Raw genomic sequence first — 14,369 nt, 5'->3', positions numbered from 1 at the left:
TGATAGAACTTTCTGCTGTGATAGAAACGACCCTTGACAACCATGTATTTAAAGTGTGACTAGGGGGTGCCTGGGTGGCTCAGTCAACTAAGCGTCTACTTTTGGCTCAGGTCATGATTCTGAGGTCCTGCTTGTCTCCCCCTCTCTGCCCCTTCCCCTTCTCATGTGCTCTCTCTATTTCAAATAAATAAAATCTTAATATATATATGTATGTATGTAAATATATATTTATATATGTGTGTGTATACATATATGTATATATAAGTAGCTTCAAAGTACATAAAGTTATTATCTATAGTAGTTCCTGGACATCAGAAGTTTAATGCGGGTCTCCCATACTAGACTCACATAGTGAATCCTAAAGTCAAGATATTAGTAGATTCAAGCTGCCACCAGAGTCTCAGGGTTGGATCTGTTTCCAGCTTTTAGAGGCTGCCCACAAACTTTGGCTGGAGGCCCCCTTTCTACCAGCAAACACATCCCTCTGACCTCTGCCTCTGTCTTCACATCTCCTTTTCTTTCTTTCTTTCTTTCTTTTTTTTTTTTTGTTAAAGATTTTATTTATTTATTCATGAGAGAGAGAGAAAGAGAGAGAGGCAGAGACTTAGGCAGAGGGAGAAGCAGGCTCCCCGCAGGAAGACCGATGTGGGACTCTAGGATCACGCCCTGAACCAAAAGCAGATGCTCAACCGCTGAGCCACCCAGGCGTCCTTTTCTGAATTTCCTGTTTCTTTCCTTTTCTGAATTTCCTGTTTCTCTCTTTTCCATATAAAGATCTTTAATGATTACATTGGGCTCAGTGGGATAGTCTAGACTATTCTCCTCATCTCAAGATCCTCAATCATTTTTGCAAATTATATTTGACAGACATAAGGTCATAAACATCTTGGGGCATGAGGTGGGGGGCACAAGCCTCTCTACCACATGATCTATTATGCTTAACTTCAGTCACTTAATGCGTGACCTCAATGGTTTTCAGTTGTTCTACTCAACAGACCCACCTGACTTTACTTACTCTCTCCTCAGGTTAAAAATTTGAATTTCATGAACTCCGTAGACTTCCTACTAAATTCCCACTTTTCAGCTGAGGAGACGAGTTGTGTAGAATTACCTCTCAATTCAGCCATTTTTCAGGGATAAGTGAAAACAGTGATGTTACTGATTATTAATGAAGACTTTTTGTTTTCTAACCTCAAGACGCTAGCAATGTTTACTCACTGAGGTTACTTTATAATGATCCCTCGGTCTGTCTTCTCTCTTTCCTAAAAACTGATGTTTACCAAAACTTGTAGATATAGAAACAATGCATATAATTAGAGTCAGTGTTGTCATAAATCTTCATAATTATATAATTCACAAAAACTCTCAATTGTGAATAAAATAAATGCTTTCAGAAAGTAATGAAATTAACCCAAATAGAGAAAATCAAAGATTCAAAATACTCTGTCCCTCCTAATTGTCTGAGAATGGGAGTCACTTCTCGGCCGACTCTCTCTCGTCCATTCTCTTGACCTTCCAGTGTTTCTCTCCCCCACCAGCCCCTCTTCCATCATCTCAGCAACAAATCTGGGGAGAATCACAAGTAATTCTGCATCCAGTGGAGTAGATCTCATTTTAGGCAAGTTGCATTTATGTAATTCCAATTTTTTATGGTAAATCTCTGAAACTAAAAGAGTCACCTCAATGTTTCCTATCCTTTAAAGTAAGTCAGTTCAGGTCAAATCTTTTTTTTTCTTTTTTCTTTTTTTTTAAGAGAGAAAGAATGTTTGCATGTGTGAGCTAGGGGATAGCAGTGGGAGGGGAAGGGCAGAGGGAGACGGAGAGAGATAATTTTAAGCAGAGATAATTTTAATCCATACCATGTATGAAGCCTGATGAGGAGCTTGACCCCACAGCCCTGAGATCATGACCTGACCTGAAATCCAGAGTCAGACATTTAACCCACTGAGCTACCTGGGCACCCCTCAAGTTGTATCTCCTTGATGAAACCAACCACAAATCTAAACTACATCAATGACTTTCTTAGTTTTCTTTTGGAAACACAAGTTACTTTTACCCACTTTGTTCTATACCCTCTAATATTGTTTAGGGTTTTAGGTGTGACTCTCCCTCTGAGGTCTCTGAGGCCAAAAGTATTAACTAATGCTTCTTATCAACCATATTACTCAAAAAGTTAAGAGCATCTCATTATGCAAACCAATGATATAGAGCTCAGTAATTTGTGATGATACATATTTAATGTTCTTTCCTCCCCAGATATTTTTGCATGGCCTTAGGTAAAACAATATAAAAAACAACTTTTGCAGAAATAATTGAATAACCTCTAGTTGAGTAATATTTATTGAAATATATTTATTCCCATATTCTGAGCATAAAGTGTTATGAAACAATCATAATCCTATCAATATTTTTAAAAAGAAAAAAACCTTTAAATTCTACTAAAATTGCCATTTTAAAAGTTGGTATGATCATTTTACTAAATATTCTTCTATTTACATGTAAAACCAACATTTCCTTAGGTGAATGTGATGAGAAACATTATCTATGCATTAACATTAAAAAATGTGGACATTCTTTCTAAGGAAATTTAAAGTAAAAGCAATTATTTCACATGTGGTGTTGTGAGACTTGCCTGCAATTGAAGTAAAATCTTCCCACACATTTACTTTATCATTTTGTTCAGAATGTGAAATAGATACATGTAGATCCAATGTTAATGTTAAATTATTATTCATTTAAGAAATTCTAAATTTTGTAAATTTTATTTATTTGTTGCTGTCGTCATTGTAGATTTTATTTTAAGCAATCTTTACCTACTGCATTAAGATTTATTACAGATATATATCTATGAAATAGCACTCAGCTTAGAAAGTTCAAATTAATACTTCATCACTCATTCCTCAATAGCTCTTCATGCTTTTCAAAAGATGATCATAATGCAGAAAACATGCCAGCCTAATCATTGAAACAATTTTGTTAAATATCCAAAGAAGGATTAATCAGGCTTGAATTTTTCCAACAATGCAGTCAGGGCACTGAATCAACCAGAAACATTTCTGTAACCTCTGTTCTGTTGAATCAATCTCTCAGATAGAAAACACTTTTACTTGACACCTTTCCTCATGTTTTGGCAAGATTGTGTCCACAGTTTTTCAGATGCAAATCCAATAAAATAAACATTGAGGTGCAGGTGTCCCGGCGTTTCATTGCATCTGTATCTTTGGGGTAAATCCCCAGCAGTGCAATTGCTGGGTCGTAGGGCAGGTCTATTTTTAACTCTTTGAGGAACCTCCACACAGTTTTCCAGAGTGGCTGTACCAGTTCACATTCCCACCAACAGTGTAAGAGGGTTCCCTTTTCTCCACATCCTCTCCAACATTTGTTGTTTCCTGCCTTGTTAATTTTCCTCATTCTCACTGGTGTGAGGTGGTATCTCATTGTGGTTTTGATTTGTATTTCCCTGATGGCAAGTGATGCAGAGCATTTTCTCATGTGCATGTTGGCCATGTCTATGTCTTCCTCTGTGAGATTTCTGTTCATGTCTTTTGCCCATTTCATGATTGGATTGTTTGTTTCTTTGGTGTTGAGTTTAATAAGTTCTTTATTGCAGCAATGGCCACGATAGCCAAACTGTGGAAGGAGCCTCGGTGTCCAACGAAAGATGAATGGATAAAGAAGATGTGGTTTATGTATACAATGGAATATTACTCAGCTATTAGAAATGACAAATACCCACCATTTGCTTCAACATGGATGGAACTGGAGGGTATTATGCTGAGTGAAGTAAGTCAGTCGGAGAAGGACAAACATTATATGTTCTCATTCATTTGGGGAATATAAATAATAGTGAAAGTGGATATAAGAGAAGGGAGAAGAAATGTGTGGGAAATATCAGAAAGGGAGACAGAACGTAAAGACTGCTAACTCTGGGAAACGAACTAGGGGTGGTAGAAGGGGAGGAGGGCGGGGGGTGGGAGTGAATGGGTGACGGGCACTGGGGGTTATTCTGTATGTTAGTAAATTGAACACCAATAAAAAATAAATTAAAAAAAAAAAAAAAACAAGACAAGAACAATAGGAAAGTTCTTAAGGGTATGTTGGCTTTTGCTTTGTCTTGATATTTTCAACTTGTGGTCCAGGGCAAATAAAGAGAGAGGCTTTGTCACAAAAAATAAAAAAAAAAAAAATCCAATAAAATATATTAAACTTTTGGATGCTTATATTTTTGTGTCAGTCATTTTCTGTGGTTTGGGAATGTTTACCTGTATCAAAATAAATTAAAAAATCATTAAATGAAAAGTATAGTATAATACATGAAAATTTAATAATAATGTACTTAAATGCTTTTCAAGCTTAAGTTCAATAGTAATTGTTTTCTGGTCTTATTCCAGAAAACCACATTGTTTTATTTTATTTTATTTTATTTCATTATTTTATTTTATTTTATTTTATTTATTATTTTATTATTTTATTATTTATTTATTTATTTATTTATTTATTTATTTATTTATATATATCAGTGCTTATATGGTTTTTCACCACCTACACAGGCTGTTGCCCTGGTCCAGGTCACTATGACATTTCACTTAGATTGCTGCAACAGATCTTTTTTTTTTTTTTTTTTTTTTTTTTTGATGTGTTAGCTAACTTTATTGTGGTAATCATTTCACAATATATACATGCCTCAAAGCATTACATTGTATATACCTAAAGCTTACACAACGTTATATGTCAATTTAATCTCAATAAAACTGGAGAAACAGAAGAATTTTTAATAACAGAGAACTGAAAGACTTAATCATCTGCACATCGCATCTTGCCTGAAATGCTGAAGGAAATTTTTCAAGAAGGAAAACAAAATCAGGCGAAAAGCCCAGTCTATGCAAAGACTGAAGAGTACCAGAAATAGTAGCTATGTAGGAACATACAAAAACATTTTGCATATTATTTAAATCACTTTCAAAAATGATCAACTGTCTAAGGCAGAAATAATACTATATGGCAGAGCATGAAACATGTAGAAGTCAAATGCATGACAATAATAGCACTAAGTCCAAGAAAGGAGAAATAAAACCTTGTATACTGTTACAAGGTTCTTTTACTACACAAATAGTGGTATAATTACCTGACAGTAGACTGTGTTGCATTAAGGATACCTATAATATAAATGCTGAACCGTCCACTATTACAATACAACAAAGACATAGCTAATGTGTCAGGGGAGATGAAATAATTTTTAAATAATCAAAAAGATGTCAGAAAGAGGAAATAGGGGAACAAAGTAAAGACAAGATCTTTAGAAAATGGATAACATGATGGTAGATTATCCCATTAAATATAGATATTCTAAACACTTGCATTAAAAATGGAAATAAACAGATTAGATATAAAAACAAGATCCAGCTATATGCTGCCTAAAGGAAACTCACTTTATTTTTGTTTTCAATTTGAAAATAGTTATTTATTAACTTACCAGATTACAAAAGTAATCCTAGTAGATACCTTAGTTCATCATTCTAATAAGCCTATTGATCTAGTCTTCCCTGTTGTTAACATCTCCACCTCCTATAAAATGAGTGGTCTTTTTCTTCATGCCTCCTCATGGAAAAGACCATTTGAAGGGCCCTAAAAAGTTGTTTGCTTCTTTGAAACATTTTCCAACAGTACAGATCTTGTGAATCAGTTCCTCCATGCTGATGATGCCATGTTTACCAAGAGATTGAGCAATAAATGTGCTGTTCTCTGTCAGGGCAATTTGCTTCTTGTTGATTTGGCCATAACCATGCTTGTAGATCAATTCATTCACCAACTTCAGGTTTGGGCACCCCCATGCTATATATGGTTCCACAATCCTTAGCATGTTATCTGCAGCTTGTCGAGCTTAACAAAGGTGTCAGTGAAGATCTGGCAAAGGCAAAGAAGCTGCAACACCTTTTGAGCCTCCAGGCTCACTCCATTGATATCCTGTTAACAAATGCCAATTTGGATTCTGCAAGTACCTAGAAGTTGCCAGGTTTTCTTGTCATCCTAGCCATCTGAATCTCAGTTCTGTGCATCCCCCCTTTATTCCTTGTGGTGATGCCTAGCTTTTTCATAGATAAGCCTCCTCCTTGCCTTTCAAAGCACCTTTTGGGCAAACTTCTTTCTCAGATCCTTGATCTTCAACACTGCAAAATTTCTTTGTTTTTTTCTTAAGGATTTCTAGCACAGCAGGAACCTTCTTTTTCTTCTTTTCTGCACCCTCTAACTTTATTTAAATCTAATTGATATATTAGATCATTAAATGATGGATTTATTGATAGAAGATCTCCTGTATCTTGAAGTTCTGAGGCACTCAATCTTTGGGATTGGTAAGTTCCACTTGTTTGGTCCTTGTATTCTGTAGTGAATTCTAAATCTTCAAGTGTAAAATCTGAGAGTTCATCCATATCCTGACCTATTGCTGCTGCAAGTTCTGGATTGAAAGTATCATCTGTGAACCTCAAGAGCAGGCCTTTATTCTCAATGGTGGTCCCAGGTTAAACTCACAACCTCTTGGACTACAGTGAATTACTCCAGTAGTCAGAAGACCAAAGGGTTCTTTCACAAGCTGACTCCGAAAAACACGGGTGGTGGGGCACCCAAGTAGGCCAGGAATGTGACCTAGGGCGTCACGAAACTTCCTGCGTGGAACACTACGTATTCAGAGAAAGCCTGGACTTGCCCATGCCACTCTCACCGATGATGAGGATCTTCAGGGTAGTCAGCACGTCCTTGTCCATCCTGACCCTGCTCCGCTCTGAGCCCAGCTGGCCACCCGGGTCCAGTTCTCAACCCTTCCCCTGCAACAGCTCTTAAAACTACTCTCTGACTCCATTCTCACCTCTCTGCAATCTATTATCAAAAAAGCAACCAGAGTGATTCACATAAAACAAAATTTGCATCACGTCACCTCACTATTCACAAGTTCCAGTGTTCTTCTATTTTATCAAGATAGAAATCAAGAGTTCTTCAAATGCCATGAAGGTACTATGCAATGTCCACCCCAAATGGCATTCCCTTAACACACACTGTATACCGGCTGCACATTCTGCTTCACTACTCTCTCCTTTTCTCTGTCTACTCTGAACTACATTAATCTGTCCTGCTGTTTCTTAACCATAATATACTTGTTCTAACTTTATTGCCATTTCACATGCAGTTTCCTTTGCTTGATGCTTCCTTCAGTAAGATAAGTGTTACCATACTCTTCCTTGATGTCTCTACAGTGTATCACTTATTAGTGTGGTCCACACTTCTACTACACTGCTACCATATGAAATGTTCCCCCTCAACATACCCTGGCATTATCTCTCTAGTGTTCTTCAATTGTCTTCATAATGCCTATTGCCACCTGACTTGATATATGCTCACTCGTTCATCTGCTTATTGCTAGGCTACTACCAAGATAATATGCAATGGATACATAATAAATATTTATTGAATGACTTAATAAATAAATACAAGAAAAGAGGGAGCTTTTCTTCTCTACCAAATACTATGTGAAATCCAGCCAGCCACCTGTTTTTTGTAAATAAAATTTTACTGGAACATAGCCACAAATTTGCTCATGCATTTAGGGCAACTTCTGTATGACAGCCCCAGAGCTGAGTATGTGTGACAAAGGATGTTAAGTTAGCAAAGACAAAATAGTAACTGTCTGGGTCTTCACAGATAAACTTTGCTAACCATAATTCATATAAATGGTTTTTCTTTCTCTAAATATTTTTTCAAATGAGCAGGAGTAACTATTATTATAGCATTCAATATTTTCAGCACCAGATTAAAATTAGATTTTACTAACCTGTGGGAACAAAGATTTATACTGGGTCAAGGGATGTGGTTTCAGAATCACAAATTTCACATAAAAATTGGTGACTATGCAAAAGGAGCCTTCTCTAGGAAGGTTCCCTAAGAATCTTACAAGATTTGAAACAAAACACCACAGGCTAGTCAGAGAAATTTAATCAAAGGAATTAGACATCATTGAAAAATAAAAGGAAATCAATTTGGATGTAGGAGATGGCATTTCACTGAGAGATTCTGTTTCATCTTTCATCTTTCAGAACTTAGGTGGAGAAGAACATGTGATGTTTAGTTCTATTAAGCAATTAAATATTTAATGAGAAAGACTGCTAATTGGTAGGAAATATTCTCATTGATTGTTTCTTAACCAGTTAGTAATTGGATATAAAAGTCATATATTAGGGACTTAATGAGCAATACAAATTACTTTGCCAAAAATGGCATATCATTATCACAGAATTTATGTTGTAGCCACCCTCATTTTCCCCTCTGGTTTTGAAACCTTAGTAGAGGAAAGAATGCTAAAGTTATGTTGATGATTTGCATTGTTGTTTCTAAGTCTGTTCAAGTGTTTGATTGGTAAAATCATCTATTCCCTAAAAATTCTGTTCTAAGATATAGAATATGATCAATTGTTTTTTTTCCCCTAGTTCCCTGAAAAGGAAGTAACATGATAAAACAAGGAAAGAGAGGTTTCAAAAATGGAAATGAACGAGTCAATAATTCTATATTTATTCTTAGGAAATCAGTGCCATGATTAAATGAGTTTATTTGACAAACGGAAAATGCAACAAAACCACTTTTATTTCAAACTTGACTGAAGTTTTGTGCTAATTCAGTCAAATGAATTCTCTCTTTTTGGTTAGTGAATTATTATGTGTTGAACATATGTGCATTGGTTGCATAGGTTAAGAAATATAACTTTTTTGGCCATTCCATAAGCCCTTCTTTGTTCCCCAAACCAATCACAGCTCCATTTTTCCTTCTGATAGTTAATTATTATCCTGATATTCATAGAAATTGGTTCTTTGAAATTTTTCTAATTTATTGAGCGTGTGTGTATCATTAGCACCAGAATTAATTTTTACCCCTTTTTAGCTTGTTGTGTCTTTTACTCTACAGTTTAGATCTCTATCCCTTTCACTTCTACTCTTTACAATTTATCTATTTTAGACGCTGTGAAGTTTGACCTGGAAGATTTCCCTGAATCCAAATTGGGTTGATTGCAAACTCAGAAAGCAGTTTAAAATGTTTCAGACAGACTTGACAGTCTTTATCCATGACAATGGATTCTTTTAATAGGAAGCACGGAATATCTAGCTTTGTTCTTTCTGTGTCAGCCATTTATACATAAATTCTCATTCCATTTTCCATTAGAGGTTAAAAATGATAGTGATTTAATTCTATCACTTTATTTTAATTCTTCAGGCAAAATAATTTTGTAAAGGAATGTTACTTTTCATCCACTGTTTGGCCACCCGATGGCACAGTTCGTATCAGAAAGGTTGTTGGATCTTTTCTATCATTTACTCAGCTTTCAAAAATGAATTGTTCACTGTTTTTCTCAGGAATTGGGCAATTATTATTTTTCACATTAATATGAACCCATGGATTTATGATGGGTTTTAATCCATCACACCTCTTATCCGTACTAAATCCCAAAGTGTCCTGTGTATGACAAATAAGTACCTCAGAATGTTGGTTCTTAAATCCTTAAGGCATGACCCTTCATAGTTTTCTTGTTATCTGGTATGTCAAGATGGTCCATGCTCATCTCCTACATTTTCTTTCCTATACAGGAAATTATATATTTATCCAAGGAACCCATTTTTATTTTAATTGGGCTGTACCACAATTTAGGCTGATCATTTTTCGTTGGCCTTTTCAGAGGATATAGGATCAATAGTTATAGGTATAGAAATTATACAGATAAAATGCCTAGTGAGGTCATCTTAATATTCCCATTTCTGTTCCAGTCCAAAATTGTGGAATTTTTATATGACTTAATTGATATTACCTTGGTGTCACATTTCATACATATTGATAATTCTTGTTCACAAGGAGATGACAGCAAGAAATTCATTTGCTTTATTTCACATTGAATTATAGATGTCTCAGAATAACAATACTAATGCAACCATCTCCAGTTATGGTTGCCGACAAGAGTTTTGTTGTTGTAGATGGTGGTAGTTGGTTTTGCATTTTCTTAATCTCCAGTTTTTATCATTTCTGTCTTGGTAATGTGTATCTTCTTGTTTCAGATCAGTATGACTAAAAGCTTATCATTTGTATTGATCTTTTCAACACAGTGTTTGAATTAATTTTTTGTTTGTGGGATCAGCATGGCTTTCTTTCAAGCTCTTCTGTCAACCTTGTGGACTTTCCTTTCCTGTTTTTCCCTTGGCTTTCTTATTTTCATCCTTAAGTTATCAAATTAAATATAATTTAATCTGGCAACCTACATATGTGAAAAATCAGGTCAGAAGAGAAGATTAATGTAGGTTAAGGTGGGTATTTTATGAGTGCACAGGCTATTACACATCCCTACCCATTTTGTATCTATATCTCCTGCCTGTATCAGAATTGGCAAACTGTACCTAAACATCTAAATCTACCCTGCCGCCTGCTTTCATAAATACGGTTTTATTGAAATATAGCCATGCTTGTTTGTTCACACATTGTCTAAGGTTGCTTAGGCATTACAGAATTATAGTGGCACAGCTGAGTAGTTGTGACGGAGACCTGTATGGCTTTCAAGATTAACATAGTTAAGTATGGCCCTTTACATAAAAAAGTTCCTCCATCTCTCATATATCACTTATTTAATTACCTATTTCTAACCATCTATGTAATCTGTTTACATGTATGGTATGCATACATACATAAATGCATATACATGTGTATATATGCATGTGTCTGAATATATACATTCTTCCAATAAATATTTTGAATATATTTATTCTTCCAGAAAATGTTTTTAATGGTCCAGAAGTAGAGAGAATAATCTCCTTTTTCCCCCAGAAACTATAGTTACTACTATTAAATAATATTAAAAAATACTTTTCTGGCTAAGTATAGTAGTATGTCAAAAAGGTTTTGGTAATGTACTAATTCTTAAGGGGAAAAACTAGAAAAAAAATAGTTTACCTCTCTGCTTGAGAATTTCAGCAACTATTTCACTATTCTTTAAAATTCTATTTGGAACGTGCCTGGTTAGCTCAGTTGACTAAGCCTCTGACTCTTGATTTAGGCTAAGGTCATGATCTCAGGGTCTTGGACCAATGCACAGGGTCTCCACACTGAGCTTGGAACCTGCTTAAGATTCTCTTTCCCCTCCCCTCTGCTCCCTCTCTCCCCACATCCTTTCTCTCTCGCAAAAATAATAATAAAAATAAATAAAATAGGGATCCCTGGGTGGCGCAGCGGTTTGGCGCCTGCCTTTGGCCCAGGGCGCGATCCTGGAGACCCGGGATCAAGTCCCACGTCAGGCTCCCAGTGCATGGAGCCTGCTTCTCCCTCTGCCTGTGTCTCTGCCTCTCTCTCTCTCTCCGTGTGACTATCATGAATAAATAAATTAAAAAATAAATAAATAAAATAAATACAATTCTATTTGGCTAACGTGGCAGGGCAACTGTGTTCAGTATTCTGAACTATGATGCTGCAGGGACCTGAATGTCAGTTTTCAGAAGTGAGAAAGGGACTTCGAATGACATTTATATATTGAATAAAAAAATATTTCTTCTTATAATTTCCATCAGGCTTTCATGATACCTACTACCCTTTGCTTTTTTTTTGGAGGGAGGGCTACTTTTCCATTTTACTCTCCTTTTTAGGGGGTTTTATATGGTCAATTCTTTTCTTATTTGCTAACGGTCACATTCACATCTTCTATAAACACAACAAAAACAAAAACAAAAAACAAATAATTTGAACACATCAGATAATTGTAATCTCAAGTTGACCAAGACTTTGATTTCAAACAGATAACCATTATTTTTTCAATATTTTACTGAATGATGCGTCTGGGTAACAAGTGGGATAACAAATAGAAAAATACATTTTATATTATTCCATATAGAAAAGTTTGCAGGTTTATAAATATATTATTCATTTTGACCATTAAGAAATGCATTTGGGGCACTAGTATATTTTATTGGGGATAAAAATAATAATAATAAAACCTATTAGATTGAAAGTATTTCTCCATTTTTGTTTTTCTTTAATCAATCTTTAAGGAATGACAACAAATTAAATAATCATTGACATCACTTAATTGAGCTCTGATTCTGTACCAGGCCCTAATCTAAACTCTTTACATGCATTGTTCCTGGGAAGTATTTGCTATCAATATGCCTATTTTACCAATAAAGAAACCAGGTATTTGATAAGTTAATCGACTTATTCAAGGCCACAACATTAAAGGCTGAGCCACACTTCTGACCTAGGTAGTCAGGTTCTGGAGAAGGAAAGGAAAGATCTTTTTGAAAATTAAACATTCATGTGATTGCATAATATATGAATCACACTGAAAGTCACTGGGAGTAGAGGGTAGGTTTTCATTCCTTGATTTGCCTTAATTTAAAAAAATATTTTGTAATAGTCACCAGTTGGACATTAAAAGTATTTTTAAAGTAATCATGTCAACTAGGGAGGAAGCATGGGCTAATTTTGTCCTCTGACAAAATTATCTACTGTGTTCAGCAGACATTTACAAGTAAGATATACAGGAGCTATTGCTTATAGAATGTTTACCGTGTATCAAGTACTTTTAAATGTCTCATCTGCATTAACTCACCAGATTCATCTGAATTATAATAGATATTCAAAATTTGGATTTGCTATATCACAATTTTATTCAAATCAGTCAAATATTAAAGACAAATGACTATTATATATTTAAAATATAGTTTGATCCTCCTTTCTTAGCACACCCTGCCCTATCAAACATGTCTTAAAACGTTTAGAAGTGGCCATTCAGGAGAATCTTATTCTGACAGTGACTAGCCTAGTTTCCCTGTGACAGATTTTGAGCTTATTCTGTTGATTGAAAACATAAGAGTCCTCTGTTTCAGTATGCGAAAAGTGCAACAGTCTTGATTTTGTCATTGTTTTATCAAGTAGATGTAATCTTTCATAGGAGATTAAGAGCAACACATTCTGATGTATGTTTAAGCTATGAGAAAATCTTTTTGAAATATTCAAAGGGGAAAGTTTTTTGTTATGACTGTTTGCATATTTAAAGTTGTATTCAATGCTAGCAAAAGATAATTTATGGCTAGTATGTCGCATATAATATTGTCTATACTTTTTCCTGCCAAAATTCAGGTCATTCATAATAGCAAGTTATGCATTTTATGGGACATTAATCAGGCAATCAGCTGTTGTGGGATATTAAAAATGGCCCTGCTAAAGGAAAAGAGTGAATGGAAGATTTCTTAGGAAAACTCAATTATAGATGCAACAGTTCATTTATTTCAGGTGGCTGGATATCATCAACTCTATAAACAATAGCATGTGAGAATGGCAGAACTCAAAATGGCTGGAGCCTGGATCCCTGACACCATCAAGTCACCAGCTCAGCCATATTGTTATGTGAGAGATAAACATCACTAGTTTCACTACTATGTTTTAGAGTCTTTTTTATAGCAGCTTAATTTATACTCAATTATTCATTACATCACATTAGCAAATGCTAACCCATCAGTAAGTGAATCTTGAAACCTTCCATATTAAGGGGTACATTTTATAAATTATAGTTTTCTGTGATTTATGTTAATCATTTATATACTCTAGTTTATTATCTTCTTTCTTTCTTTCTTTCTTTCTTTCTTTCTTTCTTTCTTCTTTCTTTCTTTCATCTCTCTCTTTCATTATCTTTCTACCTATCATGACTAAATATACATGAATATATAGAGAGTGGTTTCTCATTTATCCAGTTTGTGTTTTTATATGAATTAAAGTTTTGGATGATTTGCTAACCTGCAAATGATTGTACATAGAGGGGACTTTATGATTGCCATATAAATTCCATTTTTTTAAAGATTTTATTTATTATTTGAGAGAGAGAGAGAGAGAGAGAGAGAGTGTCAGAGACACAGGCAGAGAGAGAAGCAAGCTCAATGCAGGGAGCCCAATGTAGGACTCGATCCCGGGACTCCAGGATCACACCCTGGGCCGAAGGGAGGTACTCAACCTCTGAGCCACCCACACATCCCAAACTCCATTTTTGAAACTATTTCAAACCCAACTATATAAAGAAAACTAGGATTTCATTCAGAAGTATTTTTTTGCAAAGCAAGTCCAAAACAAATTATACAAAAGAGGATAATATCTCTTCTCTTAAAAATCAAAGTTCTGGCATGAGGCACATAGGAATCTGTGCTTAAAATACTGAAATCCACATTGTCTACTTTTCTTGTAGCTTTGGCTTCCAATAAGCTCAGAACTAGGTTTTGGTTTTCTGTTCTATGTCAGTAGCTTTGTAGTGGTGGGAGATAAAGTCAGAAGAGAACAAGTGGCTTGATTTTATTCTGAACAGGCTATTT

The 14,369-nt window shown here is 35.1% G+C and overlaps 1 long non-coding RNA gene across 4 annotated transcripts in view; it reads right to left on the bottom strand.

Moving 5' to 3' along the window:
- Positions 1 to 14,369, bottom strand: part of LOC144301781 (uncharacterized) — a 327,386-nt gene that overhangs the window by 167,277 nt on the left and 145,740 nt on the right. The gene's annotated exons all lie outside the window — the stretch shown is intronic.

The sequence above is a fragment of the Canis aureus genome, chromosome 30 (assembly GCF_053574225.1).
Source record: "Canis aureus isolate CA01 chromosome 30, VMU_Caureus_v.1.0, whole genome shotgun sequence".
In the NCBI taxonomy this organism is placed as follows: Eukaryota; Metazoa; Chordata; class Mammalia; order Carnivora; family Canidae; genus Canis; species Canis aureus.
The sequence above is the reverse complement of the archived record's forward strand: the minus strand, read 5'-3'. Positions and strand labels throughout refer to the sequence as shown.